The following is an 18,314-nucleotide window of genomic DNA, read 5'->3' as shown; positions in this document are numbered from 1 at the left end:
ATCTACACACTGCTCAAGCTGCTCCATTTTTCTCTCTTCCCCTTTCTGTCCACCACACTGTGGTGGCTCCTGCTGCAGGCTGGACACATGGCTGGCAGGACCCTGGGTGACAATCCTCCAGCTACTGTCCACCTGTGCCATGGGTGGGAGGGCAGGGTTGTGGGTGGCGTGGCCATCTGCAGGTCTGTCTGTCTTCCTCCTTGCATGTCGAGCTCTATGTCTATGACTTGTCTGTGCTGTGGGATGGAGGGCAGGCCTGTGGGTGCCTTTTTCTCCTCCAGCACCATATGGTGGGGTGGAGCACAGGTCTCTGTCTGCCTTCCTCCTCCTGAGATGTACTGCCTGGATTGGATGATTTGTGCCCTAGGCATAAGACAGCTTTGGCCACCAAGCCAGGCGTCAGGCTAGGATAAGCAAAGAACTGTCATGTGCTCTTGCCTCTGATTGACACAAGAATACCACCACCAACAAGGTATCTCTTTGCCCTTTGCCAGGGGCAGAAGAAAGTCATTATTTTAACTTAGTTTTACGTGTATGTATCAGTGCCTCCATGTATGTGTGTGCACCATGTGCACGCCTGAAAATTTTTAAAATGAGTTTATTTTATCCAGACTCTGCAACCTTGGCCTTGTCACTTAGGGACAAGTTGGGGGCAACAGTTACAGCCACCTGAGTATGGAGCAGCTGTACATGGCAGAGGGCAGCTCCTAAATTCAAGAGTTAGTGTTGCCACCTTGATTATCCACCAGCTTGGATCTGGATTGTGGCTTTCATGTCTTTTTTTCCTTTCTACCAGGTGGACTTCTTGCTGACAGGCTAGGCAGTGAGTCCATTGCAAAGCTTCAGTACTGGAACCCTCACTCATGGCGTTGGACATAAAGCTTGAGTGTGTGTGTGTGTGTGTGTGTGTGTGTGTGTGTGTGTGTGTGTATCTGCTCACTACACTGGAATACCCTTTCCCTGCCTTCCTCCAGCTGAGTCAGAATGGGCTTAGGAGAAAGGTGGGCAGTGACTTTGGCTCCCCACAGCCAGTGCTTTCTGGACCTCACCCCATGATGTCGCCATCCACCACACCTCCTGTTTTTCTCATCTGATTAAAGTCCTGTGATTTCCCCCCTCCCCCATTCTCAAGGGGAGGCCGGCCTGTGTGGCAGGTTAATCAGAGGAAAGGCTTGATGAGCTGCTAAGAGGTTGATTTGTAACTCCTCTTGAAGAAGGCTTTCTGACAGAGGTCTTTTGGAGACAGCCCTAGGAGCAGTGTGCAGGCACCAGTGTGGTGCCTTCTGTGAGATGGCAAAGTTGACCCAGCCATGGCCCTGCGGGAAAGCGGCTGAAAGCAGCTGATTGCTGAGTTTGGAGTCAGACGTTTTGGCCTCTAGTCAGGAACAAGTGCGTCCCTGGGATCCTGCTGGGAGGTCCTGCTCCTTACTGGAACCCCCTGCCTTCTGTTCATGAAAGCAGGCTTATGGGCCCTGCTTCAGCTCCAGGCCTCTCTGTCCTCAAAGTGCTAATTTACTCAGCTGCCTTGGCCTCCCCAGAAACTCAGGGAGCCAGTCCCACATGCCTGATGGCCCCATTTAGAAGAGAGGACTGTTGAATGAATAGTCCCTGCCTGCAGCTCAGCCTCATCTCCTTAATGGATCCTAATTACCCTTGTCCGGCTTGTGGCTTCTCTCTAGGGCCCACCTGTCAAGATGATGGATGGGGTGAATGGGGGATGTGGCCAGCTGGGGCTGCAGGCATCCCCCTTTCTCTAGTAGGAAGGATCGCAGGAACTTTAAATCAGTCCCACCATTTCTGAAGAAAGGAAGGCCTTACTCGGGGTGAGCTTTTCTCTCTCAGGACTTAGGACAGAGAGTGCTAGTTTAGGAGGCAAGTAAAGCAAATGGCCTGAGGGAGGGCTCTCACTGTTGCGGTATTAAGCCCTAGCAATACAGGAGGAGGGAGGAGGGAGGAGGGAGGAATGTGGAGAGAGGAGGGAAGAGGGAGGATGGAGGAGCCATGTGGAATACTCCAAGACAGGCCCAGGAGCTGTGGTTTATGCCTCCAGAGCCAGGTCCATTTCAGTGACATATCAAGGCAGAGAAAGCGAGCAGTCCCCAAAGCCAAGGGACTGCTAAGTCAGGATTGCACTGACCTTTGACCTTAGGCTTATTCCATGTCTGGGGACATCAGTAAATGAACTATAGATAATCCAGGGGTCTAGACCTAGATCTTTGGACTCTAAGAACAATAGCCCCAGATGCTGGATGCGCTTGGTTCTGTTTTCCTATAGATCAGATCAGGGACAAGGAATAACCTCTACTCAGACCAAAGGACCAGGACCCCTCTTTCCTCCCGAGTAACTAGAGTCCAGTGTGACTTGTGAATCAACAGTAACTGTTAATATCAGGTTTATTGTTTGCGCACTGTTCTATGCCACGTGACTCACATTATTGGCTCCTTGCAGAGTGAATGACATATCCTCCTGTGTTCACTGGCCTTGTTTATACTGCCCCAAGTCTTAGGTGATACATCTGAGTTGGACACCCACAACATGGCAGATGAGCCATCAAGGGGCCAGAAGCAGGGTCTCTTCACAACTGGAAGCTTAGCAGATTTCCGTGAAAGGAGTGGAATGTTCCTAGTGAAAGGTAAACCGTGAGAGAGAAGCTTTGTCTCCACCCATTTCTTGGGAGCTGCCCATCTATCTTCTGTGTCTGGGGCCCTTTGGACACAGTGACTAAATGCTCTCTGGGCTCTGTTACCCAGAGATAGCTGTTCTGTGCTGTGCTTAAATGTTGCACAAGGCTTGTGCTGGTGATCGCTGACACATAAGCCAGCATCCATAGATTACCGCTCACCAGAATCCCTGTCTTTCTAAGGTATCCTCCTTTGCTAAACAGGGCTAGTCTGCTTAGCCAACAGGCTAGATAGAATTAATGTGTGTAGCTTTGATCTGAGCCATAGAAGATGTCATAGCATCCATCGTGACCTCTAAGATTACTGATTCTGGGGAGAACTAGCCACCATTTCATGAGGATTTTATAGGTTAACTTGCATCTTCCACAGTGCACATGATGCCCTAACCCCAGGATCTCACAATATAACTTTTTAGAGATGAGATTTTTTTTAAAGTGACAGTTAAACTAAAGGGTAGTCTTGGGGTTGCCCTCAACCCAGTATGTCCAGTGTTTTTATAAGAAGAGGGAGTTGGGACCCAGGTATACAAGGAGAGGGAAATCACCATTTCAAGATTAGCAGAGAGCTCTCAGAAGCAGCCGTCCTGCACATACGTTCACCCTGCACTTTTATGTTTCTGAAATTTTGAGAAAGTAAAATTCTATTTAAATCACGTGATCTAGGGTGGTTGGGCAGGATACCACCCAAAGCCCTGTGAAGAGAGCCATGTAAACACACTTCAAGTTGCCTCCAGGATATACATGTTGGTTATGTGGGTGAAGGACTTTGAGAGCCAGGTCCTCTAGTCCCAGGCAAGCTTCAGATGAGCCGGTCTGCTCCCATCAAATTCTCCAGGCAAGGCCCTGAGCACAATGCTGCCACCATCAAGTTCTTCAGCCAAGGCCCCGGGCACAATAGAGCAGTGGAGAGATATCCTTCCTGCATCTCTCAGAATCCTGACTCAGTGAACTCATGAGACCATGACATGGTTACCATCATGGGCAGTCATTCGTCTTACAAGTGGTAAACTTTAAGCACTAGGTCTGCTGTGATGAAGGAGGTGCTTAACTCAGGGGTTAGATAAATGTCCTTTTGTGCCAGGCTTTTGTTATCATTCTTGTCATCTTTTTGCAATACTGGAGTTTTGAGCCCAGGGCCTCATGCATGCTTGGCAAGTGCTTTACCACCGAGCTACTTCCCTGCCCTAAAAACTCCACTGGACAAAGCTCATTGGCCCTAGGTACAAGTGCAAAGCAATGTGTTCATGTTGATGCAACCTAGGGGGAGGCGTTGCCCCTGCCACTGTTTGGAGGTTTGGCTCTGTCTCCTACCCAAGCAGGTGCTAGCTGTAGTCAGGGAGATTGGTGAGTATAGAACAGCAGATCCAAGGAAGGAGTGTGGCTAAAACAACACCCCCACTGAGAGTGCTGGCCAGGGCCTTAGGGAGATGTCAAGACTTAGAACCTAGAATAGTGACCACAAAGCATGAGGTTGTAATATCAGGGACCCCATATGTGAACTGGGCCATCCCTGCTTTGGGCCAGAAGGCTGTCTTTGCTATGATGATCAAGGGGCCCCAGATCTGCTCCCCACCATGGGGAAATGAGTGCTCGGTGAACGCTGAATCTATTTATTATATTTTCGTTTTTCTAACTGTTTGAGAGTCGTATTTATATTTTTTGTATAATGAAAGGAGACTAAGACAATAGATTTAAAAACTTGTCTGTCACATCTGTATTAATCAGCTATCTGTTACTGTAACAAAATGCGCAAGGCAGGCTACTCATGAAAGAAAGAGATGTTCATTTAGCACCCCTGGTCCAAGATAAGTGGCTCCACTTTTTTCCCCTATCTAATGAGGGTGCTGGGTGGACTGACAGTGAAGACATGGAGGAAGCAAGCTGCTCACAGTAGGAGCCAGGAAATGAAGAGAGAGTGAGAGTCTGAGTTCTAAGAACCCCCTTTGAGGTTTGACCCCTGGTGACCCGAGACTTCCCACTAGGCTCTAACACTTAAATTCCATAGCATCTCTCAATACCATCATTTTGGAGACCACACTTTTAACACTCCAGTCCTTTGGATGCCCCTTTAAACCACTGTAACAGGGATGTTTAGCAGCTGGATTCAGATCCAGGAACGTCTCCCTCTAGGGCCCAGAGGTGGATTGGAGGAGTCACGTCTCAGCTGACTCAACCTCTGACTTCATTGGTCATCAGCTTTGTGAACCTGGTCAAGCGTGTTCAGCTCTGACAGAGTTTGTTTCCTCATCTCTACGCTGAGCTGGTCGCCCTGCCTTGGGTTACAGCATGCCAGGGCCACTGAGCGTGAAGCAAAGGGCTTAGAACAGAGCAGCAACAAAGGAAGCACTGTGAGTTCTGGTTGTCACCATTTCCTGTCTCTATAGGGTCTCAGAGGTCAAGTTGGACATGACAGTGAAGAGACTAGACAGGAAACATGAACAGGGCTGTCACATTGTCACCCATGTGTAGGGGGGATTTCTTCTTCTTTCTTAGTCCTTATTTCAAATCTCAGCATCTAAAGTCCACGAGCTGGCTCATGGCTCCCCGTGGAACTAGAAGAGTGTCCCCTTAGTTCCTGTGGCTTCCAAAGCCAGAACTTTCAGGACAAGAACCCTGACCCGGAGAAGCATAACAGTCACATTCTATTGGGAAGTGGGGTGCCTAGGATGGCGAGGGGCTTGTCTTCCATGCAGACATTGCTTCAACCTGCAGTAGAGATTGGTAGCAATCAGGAGCTTGCAGGAGTGGGCTTGGCATGCCAGAGGGGCCTCTCCCTGAGGGAAAGGCCCAGGATGGGTTTCCTGTTGCATGTCTGTCATGCTGAAAAAGATCGGCTAAGTGTTATTGATCCAGCTCCAGGGGGAGTATTTGCTGGGAGGTCGCTGGCACCAGCCCATCACTTAGCTGGTATTCATTACTCAGTGGTGGGACAGGGAACAGTGAAGGGCTGGCATTCTGCCGCAGACTGAACTTGGCCTTGAAGGAGAAGCTTGTGATGTGTGAACTGGAAGAGACAAGCAACCTGGAAGACTCAAGGACAACCAGCTCTCACCCTGGGCAGACAGGTATCTGGTGCACAGAACCATCTCCCGGGCAACCCTGGTCCTCTCAGGTCCTTTGGATGCTGCCCCAGGCTGCAGAACTGGAAAGATACTTTGGGTTATTCTCAACCTAGCCACCCTGATGACGTTCTTAGATAAATCCATTTCCTCAAATGCTCACTGATGTTACATGTCCTGCCCCATGTTAAAGATGCATTGAAATGCAATTAGGCGTTACAGCAAGGTCCTAGAGGGGATCAGAACAATGCACTACGCAAGATTTATAAGCAGGGGTGTCTAATCTGTGGCCTATGGGCTATGTGTATCATTGGGTAGCTATGAGTGTGGCCCAACACGTCTGTGGATGACATCATGTCACAATGTCAAAGGATTGGATACCAATGCAAAGGATATGAATTGGGCTGTACTTCACAAGCTACTGGTTGACCTGTCTGTGCCCATAACTGCTCAGCTAGGTAATACTGACAAAATGCTTCATGGTGGTGGTGTATGACTTTTTCTGAGGAGAAAAAGTCCCAGATAAGGTGTCAACAACAAACTAATAATTTTTCTCAAGTCCAGTTTAGTGACACATTGAATTTAGTGGGGCTATATACAGATATGTGGGTAAAGGGTTTCTTATAGGAATATGTGGGGCTCAAAGGCTACCAAAACAAACAAACAAACAAACAAACAAACAAACAAACACATCACAGTATGGGTAACATTCATGACTACTATACTCCTGGAGCTCTATTCAGGACTTGTGGACAGGGTGACCTGTGAGACAGTCTTCTCACCAGAAACTAGTAATCTTGTAACTTTCAGGACCTTTTGGTTCCTTGCGTGTTGTATTTGCTTCCTAAATCTTCCACCTCCATTCTTCCTCTAGGAGGGAATGTTTCAATTGGGAGGAAAGAGCTACACTGCAGACAGGTGGCACGTCAGACTGCCACCAGCAGTCACATTCTTTCAGTCATTACCACTTTTTCAAAAGTCATGTCCAGTTACATAACATGGCTTTATCAAGAGCTTCAGGGAAAGATTAATCCTCAGTCATGAACAAGACTTCATAACAGTAGTTGTTAGAAACAACCCAACAGTCTGGGGTGGGGCACAAAGACTGGATCAATAAATAGTGATTATCTACCAAATGGAGGGAGACGGGAGTGGAGAAGAATGAGCTCCACACAGCAGTGTGAATGTTATTTAGAACCTAATGAACGGGAAGGCAAATCCTAAAATGCTATGCACTCAAGCTCAAGGCTGAGACTCAAATATGCAGCATGGGCAGGCATTGCAGGTGATGGGGCCAGACAGGAAGTCAAAGTGAAGAAGAGCCAAAGGGTTAGCAAAGTGGCCACCTCGGCCGAGGAGAGTGGCCAGGAGGTACTGAACGAATGCGTGAGTGATGAACAAACAAGCCATACGTGCAACAATGTTAGCACCGGGTCCAAGAATTAACACAAATCCAATGCTAGGTATGTAGATCCAAAAACAGTGTTTTTCATTTAAATAAAAATCCATTATTGTGTAAATTATTTACTTACTCAAATTCTAGGAACACAACAGATTTTTTATATGGAGGGTGGGAGTGCTTTCCTCATGTCCACTGAGCAAGAAGTAACTGTGACACACACCCTGTTGTAGAGTGTCCCTTCTAATTGGCATGGATATGCCGAGGGATACTTACCTCTACTATAAAATAAAGCACGGACAGGTGGTTCTCAGCACCCACACGTTCCACATCTATAGACTCAACCAGACACGAGTCAGAAGGGCTTTAATTGCACTGACAGACTTTCCCTGTCTGCTACTAGTTCCTAGATAGTAAACTAAATAAACATTTATAGCACATTTACATAGTGTTATTATAAATAACCTATAGGTGATTTAACATATTCAAGAAGAATGTGAGTAGGGTACATAAGAATATTGTCACTTATAGAAGCAACTTTAACGTCCATGGATTTGGGTTAGGAAATACAAATCCAAAGCCCTGTGTGTACTGAAGGACAGCTATCTACACTTGGAGAAGATTTATGGTTTATTTTTGCATGTGTCTTCGAGACATGAGAGCTTCCGAAGACACATAGGTAGTCTAGGATTGTTAGAGCGTGCATCTAGCTTACGGAAGTACCAATGGGGTAGGTAAATCCGGGTTCCTCAGGTACCAGCAGATCCAACAGTTCTAGTTTCTCTTTTCTACCAGGGTCAAACAGTGTAGCTCTCTCAAATCTTGACAGTTTGTTCAGTGCTGGGAATTGCACGCAGGTGTTTCTGAATGCCAGGCAAGCATCCTACCACCTAGCTATGCCCCAGCCCAGGCATTCTCATTTTTTTTGTCATTGTGTTAGATGAGGTTGTAGCTTCTTATACTTACATTTTCCATGTCTTTGCATGTTGAACGCCTTTTCATATACTTATTACCTACTCAGACTTTTCTTAATTATTTGAATCTCTTTTTGAACCCGTGTCTTATTGGATAATTTGTCTTCTCATTGAAATTTTATGTTCTTTATGTATATGAATTTCTTTTGAAACTATATGTGGATATGTACATGTGAGTGTGAACATTGTGTTGGTTGTGTTTACTTTAAAATTTTTAAAATAAGCTTTATGTATTAATAAAAACAATTCGAAAGCCCATGAAAAAATATGGGCAAATAAACTGTTATATAGTCACACGAGGAAATATTGCACAGCCATTAAAATGAATGAGATTCTGGGACATGTGGAAATATGGGTGAATATTAGCAAAGTTATATTAAGTGAAGACAAAAATATGGTGCACACCTTTAATCCCAGCATTTGGGAGGCAGAGGCAGGTGGATCTCTGTGAGTTTGTGGCCAGCCTGGACTAGAGAGCAAGTCTCAGGAGAGCCAGAGTTGTTATATAGAGAAACCCTGTCTCAACCCCCCTCCACAAAAATTACAATATGATGTCCTTTTTCAAAAAGATAACAAAAACATTTAAACACAGTATTTACCTTTGAGTAAGGCATGTACCTCAGTGGTAGAGCAAGTGGCTGGTATGCCCTCAGTTGGTTCCCAGGACCACAGATAGCAATAAGAAGAACAGCTCTCTCCCCCAAAAAATAAACTTTAAAGGAATAAAGTTAGTTAATGCTATATTAAAATATAGTAAGAGAACAACGGGCCCATTTGTGCCTGAGAATGATGGTTACTTAGAATGGAGGCAGCGTGGGGGAAGGGCACAATGTCTGTATATGTTGATGGTGATTCTGCTGAAATTTATGGGTGCTTATCACACTGTGAAAAGCATATATGTAAATGAATGATGGACTAATGATTAGATGTGAGTCAAGTATTATGATTAATTTTATTAAGTGCAGCTGAGGCTCTCTTATGAAAAAAAAAAAAAAAAAAGACTCCCATTCCCAACCCCCACTCCAAACCTCATGGTTGAACAGCATTGCTAGTGCCAAGAGGCAGATTATGTACTAGCAAAACTCAATTTATTTCTGATTGGTTTCTGGAAAAGTCATTAGAAGTGTTAGTTGTGTGGTTTTATTTTTTAAAAATATATATTCTGATGCATGCTGTGTACTGTGGAGTATAGATATGCCAATTTAGAGACCTGCTCTGCAGAAACATAGTGTCTTAGATTGGCTTTAATTTTACATAGGCCATTTATTAGCCTGTGAGAAAGAAGCTGGCGGGGTTGGGGGCTGTGCATGGGAGGGGTGCGGGGATGGTCATGGTAAGGAGCATTTGGAAGTCTGGTATATTTTCCCCATTAGAGAGGACAAGAGCTTAAGGGAAGGCTTTGGAAAGGGAGTAAAGGAAGACACTTAAGAGATACTTAAAAGATGGCATCTTCTGTTTCCATCACAGGAGCAGCCACGGGCTAAAGGAATCATGGATTTACTACCCTCTCTCAGCAGTGTAGCTGTACAGCTCCAGGGTCTGCTGTCTCCCGACTATGAGCCCCTCAGCCTCCTGTAGAACACTGACACGTTTATCTGATTCCAGGACAGTTCTAAACACCAGTCTCATCTCTCTTGCTGCCTGGTAGTGTCTAGTTGGCCACACCCTCCTTATTGACAGCCTTGAGAGGTCCAGATATTGCTGACCTGGAGCTAGTGGCTTCTGGAGGAGTTTATGTTACAGGGAAGAATGACCCAGCTACCACTCAGATTCTGCCTCAGCTTGGCCCGTTCTATTCTTGTGACAGTAGCCCACTCATCAGGCAGTCACCTTGGACCCCTCGTCAGGAGGATGTAATTGAGAACATCAGGAGGATTCCAGAGAGCGATTAGAGGTCCTAGAGGGTAATCTGGCAATAGGCAAGTCTTTAAATAGTTGGAAAAGAAAATCACTCTTTAGAACAGCTATAGCAAAGACTTGAAGAAGACGGGGCAGGGAGGCCCTGCCTTCCACTGGGGAGCTGAGAAGCTTGCTCTGTTGAGGCACAAAGGCAATCACCAGCCTCTGCCCTCTCAGCTTTCATCTGCTCACATATAACACGGAGCAGTAACCCAGAATGCACCTTAAAACCAGGTTCAAGTTATGTTGGAAAGAAAGCAAGTGACAGTAGAACTGGGCAGCCTGCTACTGCCACTTGGAAAACGTGAGTCTCTGGGCGAGTCCTAAGTGTGAGGAATTCTCATCTCCTGACTAAATGAAGGTGCCTGGGGAGACCCTCACAGAAGCTCAGTGTTCTCCACTGCTTGGGGCTAGACAGAAGAAATAGGAGTCTGGGCAGGTTGTTGAGGAGTTACAGGATAGCAGTTCAAATGCTCTCTGTGTCACTCCAGAGCTGTTTCTTTCCAGTTGAAGATGGAGAAAGATAGGTAACAAGGTTGAGGGTCAAAATGGGAAAGCCTCCTACATGTCAAACTAACAATTCTCTGATGTGTTAGTCAGCTTTCTGTTACTGTATCAAAATAGCTGAGACAAACAACTGAAAAGGGTGAAAAGGTTCACTTTGGTCCTGTCTTCAGAGTTGTCAATGTTTGTCTGGCTCCATCATTTATGGTTGGGGAAGCAGGACAGGTGGTGAGTGTGTGGTAGAGAAAAATCTGTTTACTTCATGGTAGCCAAGTGAAAAACAGAGAAGAGAGTACATTCCAGCAAATCCAACCTCTTTATATTAGGCCCTAGCTCCTGAAAGTTCCACCATGCCCTGCCCCCGTTGCTCCATCACAAGCCTGTAAGGTCACCCTAGACCCTCTAGCACTACTTGCTCTGAAGGGTGGACCCACACTGTCTAGGTGAAACTTCTAGGACACATCAGGCGGATCCAAAAGTGGAAGTGATTCTCTGCCTACTGGAAAAGACCGTAGAACTTTCTGACCTGCTTAGAAGGTGGTTCCAGGTGTGGTTCTGGGCCCGGGAGTCCCGTGGAAATGCACCGTCAATCAACTCGTGGAAGTCAGTCCATTAATCATTTTGCCAAGTGGAGATTTGGCTTCCCAACCGTTGACTCTACAGAAATGTTAGTGAATGGGTTCCGTGTCCCAGAGGACTTCTCTAGGTGAGCTGGACTAGTTGAAGCACAGGTTTCTAGTGACCCTTGATCAGAGGGAGTGATGATCAGAGACAATTATGCTGTGGACAGTGGATCTACAAAGTTATGGATTGGAGAACGGTCTTTTCATTGTTTCTGCTCCTGTGACGGTCACTACCATGGCATCAGCAAGAATCCTCCATTGGCAGGGGAAAGGGGACCTAGTTTCCAACATTTACCCTTGAGGCGCTACCTTCCCTCAATGTGGACAGTGGATCTATGAAGTTATGGATTTGAGAACGGTATTTTTTTTCTCCTGTGACGGTCACTACTGTAGCAGCAGCAAGAATCCTCCATTGGCAGGAGAAAGAGGACCTGGTTTCCAACGCTCGCCCGTCCCTCAAACCACAGCACCTATGCTGTTTATTTCTAGGCTTATGGAGTCAGCTCCTAGGGCTTGCTATGTGGAACGAGCTCTCCACGAGCATGCTATAGGTGATAGATAACCACAGCCTCTCTCTGCCTTTCCCACAAAACGGAAGAACATATGACGCAAGCCTCACCACAGGAAATGCCTGTCCCAGATTTGGATCTTGGGTATAGGAACGGAGAATGAAACCGTTTGGTGCTGCCTCCAGGGACCAGGCTCGTTCCAGCTGGAACCCGTCATGGACACGCTGAGGCTGCAGACACTGCCTAAGGTTCTTGCCTACCTAGCTCCTGCTCTGTAGCCTCTTCTGTACGTGAGGCTGCTTCCCACCCTTGTAATTCAAGAATCTTGGCTTCTATAAGAGACTCCAGGAGTTCAGATGCCACTTCTTGATGGAGGTTTCCATGCCCCCCACCTCTTCTTGATGAAGGTTTCCATGCCCCCCACCTTTTCTTGATGAAGGTTTCCATGCCCCCTGACCCCTGCCCTGCTATTTACTACCTTTACCTTCTGACCCATGTGCTGCCCACCTGGTGCCTCTTTCATGAGAATGGGAACTGATGAGGAGGGAGACAGGACAGGAATCATAAAGCACTTTACTTGCCCTAGGCTCAAGGGCAGATGGCCCTCTGAGGACAGTGAAAGAAAGTGGGGCTGGGAGGTGACCTTGAGATTCATTTAACAGCCAAAGGACAGGCATTATACAGACTTAACAAAAGAGGAACTAAATTGACATTTTATTGACTCACAGAGGGAGTTGTAAAATCAGATTCCTATGCCCGGAGTAGTTTGATGGAGAGCTGTCGGAGGACTCAGCCACCAAAGGCATCACTCCTAGGGCCAGTGGTACCCACTGGGCAAAGTCAGATCATGAACTTGAGCTCACTCCCAAGTGCTCAAATCCCTCCCCACAGCTCCCAGACACCAACTTAGTCCCCAGAGAGTGAAGAAGAGGGTAATTAATGTTCTAGATGTGACCTTTACTCACAACCCTTCCTGCCAGAACCTGGTCCCTAGCCCCACAGAGGAGCCTCGAGGATAGCCTTCTCCTGCCTTTAAGATAGAGACAGCATCCCAGGAAAATACCATCCTGCTTTCAGTAAGAAAGTGATGCTCTTACAGAGCCCTCTCTTCAGGCACCATGTGATGGGTGGCTTTGCAGGGAAGTGGAGCTTGCAGGAGAGCTGGGAGGCAGCTCACAGTGGCCTGCTCAGGAAAGCCCGGCCTTCTTGATTTGTTTTTGCGGAGAGCTTATGGGGGGAGGGCACCCAGAAAACTTGGAGAAGGTATAGAGAGAATCTCAGGGGAAGGGGACAATGGTACAGATGAGACTAGACATGGAGCAGCCTGGCCCCTTCCTTTAGAAAAGTATTGAAAATTAGCAAGACTGTGGCTTAAGTACCTGGATGTAGAAAAGTGGGGTGAGGTCTGGGTATGGTGACTTACCCTGAGGTGTGCTGGCCAGCTAGCCTAGCCTACTTGGCAATTTCCAGGTCAGTGAGAAACCTTGTGGCAAAAATCAAGGTGAGTAGCACCTGAGAAATGACTCCAGAGCCTGTCCTTTGGTGTCTACCCACATGCAAGCTCTGTTCTCTATACACACACACACACACACACACACACACACACACACACACACAGACACACACACACAGACACCCACACACAGACACCCACACAAAGACACACACAGACACATATGACATCACACAGACACACACACACATACACACACACACACACACATGACACAGTGTGTATCTCTCTGTGTGTATTCTCTTCTCCCCTTGTAAATCTCTCTTTCTCTCTCTCCCCCTCCCACTCCCCCCCACCAGTGTATGTGCAGGCTCAGGGTTTGAATCACCCACGTTCTCCCCTCTCTGTTGCTACAACTAACTTCTGAAGGTTCTGAAGGTCATGTCCCCTTCCTCAGCCCCCACTTGCTCAGGTCATCCATCTGTTCATCTGTAGGCTCCAAAGTGAGGCACATGAGGCCAACTCTGCAGCAGGCTCTGCCAGTTAGCCACTGGCTCCCCGGGGCGACCCAGTGCAGATAAAGAGTCTTATTAAAACAGCTTCTCAGATGATTATCCTAGGAGTCTGTCACATCCAACTTGGGGGAGTAGTGCACAAACTCCTCACCTGCCTCCTTTGCTTCCTCAGCCTTTCTCCAAGAGAGCCTGGGCTCTTCTACGTAGTACCCCAACTCCCCTTCATCCCAAGTCACCTCAACTCCCCTTCATCCCAAGTTTTGCCCAGATTGGGTTTGAGGGGAAAAGGAGCCTTTGGTTTAGCAAAAGATTTGAAGGTCACCTTCATAGAGCCCCAAACACGATAACAATCTCTTCAATCAACAAGCCTGGCTCCTCTGGAAACTAAAATAGCAACTGTGGAGCCAATAGGGCCCCCTCCACTCTCTTTTCTTCATAGGACACAAAGAAACTCTAGGGGTGAACTTGGAGATCACAGTATCTTTTAACAGTCTGAAAAGAACATTCCTGTGTCTGTCTGCAGCTTGTCAGTACAGAAAAGCTAATTATCTCAGTGCTCTCACTACCACCCCGGATCCAGCCAACTCTGTCCTTTAGCTGTGGTCTTATTTGTCTTACCGATAGCCCAGAGTTCAAGGACATTCTGGCAATGCTGTACCACATTTTAGATGGCAGAGAACCCAGGTCCAAGGAAGAGGGGGTGCCAGCCCAGGGTCAGTTCAGGGTAGAGTAGACCTCAGAGGAGAGACACATAGGCATCTTGGCAAGCCCTGCAGGCTCCTAATCTAGTCCCCTCCTCCTTGGGCTGGGCCCTGAACTGCTGCTGTGCACGGACTAGCATAGCATCCGGTGGGCAGTTGCCAAGGCAGGAACAGATGGAGCGGGGAGGAAAGTTCTTCCACTCTGTGCCATTTGCGGAGGGGAATGAAGACTGAACTTTTCAGGTTGGAGTTAATTAGGGATAATGGAACATGCGTGGGGGCAAATTGTTGATGGGAAGGAAAGACCTGACAAATGTGCTCTCTCTCTCTCTCTCTCCCCTTCCCTCCCTCTCTCTCCCTCCCTGTCTCTCCCTTCCTCTCCCTCTCTCTCTCCTTTTCCCTCTCTCTCCCTGTCCCCCTCTCTCTCCCTCCCTCTCTCCCTCCCTCTCCCTCCCTCTCCCTCTCTCCTCTTCTCCCTCTCTCTCTCTCTCCTCCTCTCCCTCTCTCTCCCTTCCTCTCTCTTCCTCTCTCTCCCTCTCCCTGTCCCTGTCTCTCTCTCTCCCTGTCCCTCTCTCTCCCTCTCCTTCTCTCTCTCTCTCCCTCCCTCTCTCTCTCTCTCTTTCTCCCCTCCTCTCTCCCTCTCAATATGGAGTAGTCTAGGAAGACAATGGCTTTGAATTAAGCTCATATGAGAGTAAATGACCCCTCAGAGTCTGCTCTCCGCTCCTGAGATGGAAGACTGCAGAGAACTTGTGGAAGTGCTGTTAAATGGTAGCACTTACAAGGACAGGTGCAAACGTGGGCTGTGTGGACAGGAGGCTGGGCAGAGGCCATAGCAGGGTTACCTCATAGACTAAGTGGAGGAGCATGAACTGTTAGAAAGAGGCTTAGAGGTCATCTGCTTCAGCCCCCCAGTATGCAAATGAGCAGACTGAATTCAGAGACACGCCCTCAAACCTGAACAGTTCTTTTTAGAAGCTGAATGGAAGTGGAATCCAACTCTAGGCTAATCCAAAGACAGGTTAAGAGTAAGAGAGCTGAGAAAGACGTGGCACGTGCACTAATGCACAGCGCAGTTACCTTTATTAATGTTAGACAATTTAGGCTTTAGGATAGGTAAAATTACCACAGACAGTGAAGGGCATTAGGCAATGACCCAAAGCATCAATTTATTAAGAAGACATAAAAAAAAATCCTTTAGCTCATATACATGGGATGGAATAAAAAAGGTAAGGCAGAAAGGGACAATAGGAAGTCCCACACTTACAGCCAGAGACACCCGTCAGTCTGACTTAGACAGTTATAGAGCAATTAGACAAAATTCTGTAGAAGTCCCGAGCCTGACACCAAACTGTACCTCATTAATATTTATTAGGCATTCTGCCCAATGAAGGTAGAATTCTTTTAAGCTCCGCTGTAATGTGTATGAAGTCAGACTGCACGCTGAGACATAAAATAAGACTAAATAAATCTCAGATTAAGCTTATAAAAGAAATCTCTTTTGACCATGACCAAATTAAACCAGAAACTTTCAAAAGAACGGTATCTGGAACATCCTCGTGTACCTAGAAGTTAATAAAGAATTTTCAAATAACCCATGGGTCAGATAAAGAATCCTGAGATACTAGGATTTTATTTTTCAGAATAATGGAGGGGAAGTGTCTGATATGCGGCAGCTGGAGGGACAGGAGAGCTATTGTTAGCATTAAATACCAATAACGGAAAAATAGATGTTTTCAAATCAATGGTCTAAACTTCCTCTTAAGAACCAGAAAATACATGTAAGTTAGAAATGTAAATTAGTAGTAAAATCACCTTCTAAATATTTGTGATTATAGCTTTAGGGTTTTTTTCTGGCTTTGGCCAGCGAAACTTCTTCTTGTAGACTTCTAGCTGGTTGAAGGGCTGAGAATAAGTGTGTTGAGTGCTCATCCCTACACAGACATCTCTGTTGCTTCCTCTAAGGCCCAGGGAACATGCCAGAAGAAGGGATGGGAAGACTGGAAGAGCTAAAGGGTAAGGAGGAGCTCAGGCTGCTGGACATGAGGTGGCCATTGCAATCGTGAAGACCTGGCAGCTATGGTTACTTGCACAAGACTTCCTCCTCCCCTCCACACCCCCCATAAAAAAAAAGACATAAAAGTAAGAGAGGGACTAGTTGGTGAAAAGCAAGGAGTCAAAAGAATGGGGAATGAGAAAAGCTAATGTGGGGTGAATATGATCACGACACACTGTAAGTATACAAGAAAGTGTTTAAAAATTTAAAAAAGGACACATTAAGCCCAAAGTAAGTGAAAGGAAGAGCTTAGTAAAGTTAACAGAACTCAGTGAAACCAAAGCAACACAGACTCGCAACAAAATGTGAGGATGAGCGAACCCAATGAGCCTCGAGGCTGCCTGATTGAATAAAACAGAGGCAAGAGACAGATTGTCAGCAATACCTACGAGAGATTTCACAGGACAAAACAGCTGTGCGATGGAGAAGTTGACTTCATGGCAGTCGCTTTGATAATTTCAGTAACATTAACCAAGGGCTGGAAACATACAAATAGCCCAAGGGCACTGGAGAACCAGTAAACTGAGAATGCATGAATTTACTAAGGAGGTTGATTTGTGGGCAAGTCTTCCAAAGAAGCAGAACCCAACAAATTACAGCAACACACAAACAAAGACCAACCAACCAACCGACAACAACAACAAAGCCCATACCCAAAACTGGAGGCCTAGTTAATGAATTCTTTCAAATAAACACTCAAACAAACTATCAGAACATAACTACAGCCTTCCAGGAAGAGGAGAGAATGCTCATACATCTTATGGGAGCACTACTCTCATAATGACCCCAGCTGGGTTGAGATACTACTGACAGGAAAATTGTCAGCTTCTGCAGGATGTAGGATCCGGGATCCGGAGCATCAAGCATCAGTTGAGAAGGTCAACACACCAGCCTCCCCTTGAGACTGGCATTCCCAAGCTTGAGGTTGCAGAGGAACAGATCTACAGACAGGATCTTCTATTCCCAAAGTTCCTTTTCTGTCTTATAAATCCCCAAGCCCCCTGCAGCTGGGCACACAGTCCTCACTTCTGAGGAGACCACCACCCTCCATCGTCCAGAAGACACTCTTGCTTTTGTTTTCTCAGTCAGTCCTGATCTAACAGTACCCAACCACATACTTCAAGAAAAGAAAACTGGTCCATTCAGCATGAGTGCAGACATCTCACAATTTGTATAAGCATACAAATAAAATATTGCTAATACAATATTAATAAATGCTGTGTGTGAAAACTGTCAAGATCATGACCAAGTGACATTTGTTCCAGGAAAGCTTGGTCCATTTAAACACTGAAAATGGAAGGATCATCTCAGCTAATGGAAGAAACTGTGAAATACTTATGTAAATTAAAAAATGTCATTAAAATAGACAGCACATTCTCCACAGTTGTGTGGAAAGGGGGGACTGACTCTGACATGAGCTCTGGTGCCCCCTATTTGCCTGCTTCCCTTGGAAGAGGCCTGGTGGAACTCAGAGGAAGGGGAAGCAGGCTACCGAGATAAGACCTGATAGGCTGTGATCATATGGTGGGGGAGGAGGTCCTCTTCGTCGCAGACCAAGGGGAGCAGAATAGGGCAAAAGAGGGAGGGGAAAGAGAACAGGAAGATACAAGTGAGGGGATAACAATTGGGATATAATCTGAATAATAAAGTTTAATAAATAAATAAATAAATAAAAAAAAATAAATTAAACAAAAACAAAAACCCTGTAAACAAAAGGACAGAGAGATGGCTCAGTGATTCAGAGAACTTGCTATTCTCTGAGAGGTCCAGAGGTTGCTCCCAGAACTCCAGCACCAGGGGAACCAACACCCTCTTGGAACACCCACAGATATGTGTTTTATTTGTATGCTTATACAAATAAAAGAAATAAAATATATCTTTAAATAAATAGATTAAATTAAAACTATAAGTCAATACTAAAAGAAACTAAGGAACACCTAA

The 18,314-nt window shown here is 46.3% G+C and overlaps 1 non-coding gene across 1 annotated transcript; it reads right to left on the bottom strand.

The window, feature by feature from the left end:
• Window positions 1-354: 354 nt before the first annotated feature.
• On the bottom strand, window positions 355-499 carry LOC127194987 (small nucleolar RNA SNORA48). The gene has a single exon (XR_007831356.1). It is a non-coding gene; the product is annotated as a small nucleolar RNA SNORA48 (small nucleolar RNA).
• Between the last annotated feature and the right edge of the window lie 17,815 nt (window positions 500-18,314).

The sequence above is a fragment of the Acomys russatus genome, chromosome 10 (genome assembly GCF_903995435.1).
Source record: "Acomys russatus chromosome 10, mAcoRus1.1, whole genome shotgun sequence".
Taxonomy (NCBI): Eukaryota; Metazoa; Chordata; class Mammalia; order Rodentia; family Muridae; genus Acomys; species Acomys russatus.
This window is presented reverse-complemented; position numbering and strand designations above follow the sequence as displayed.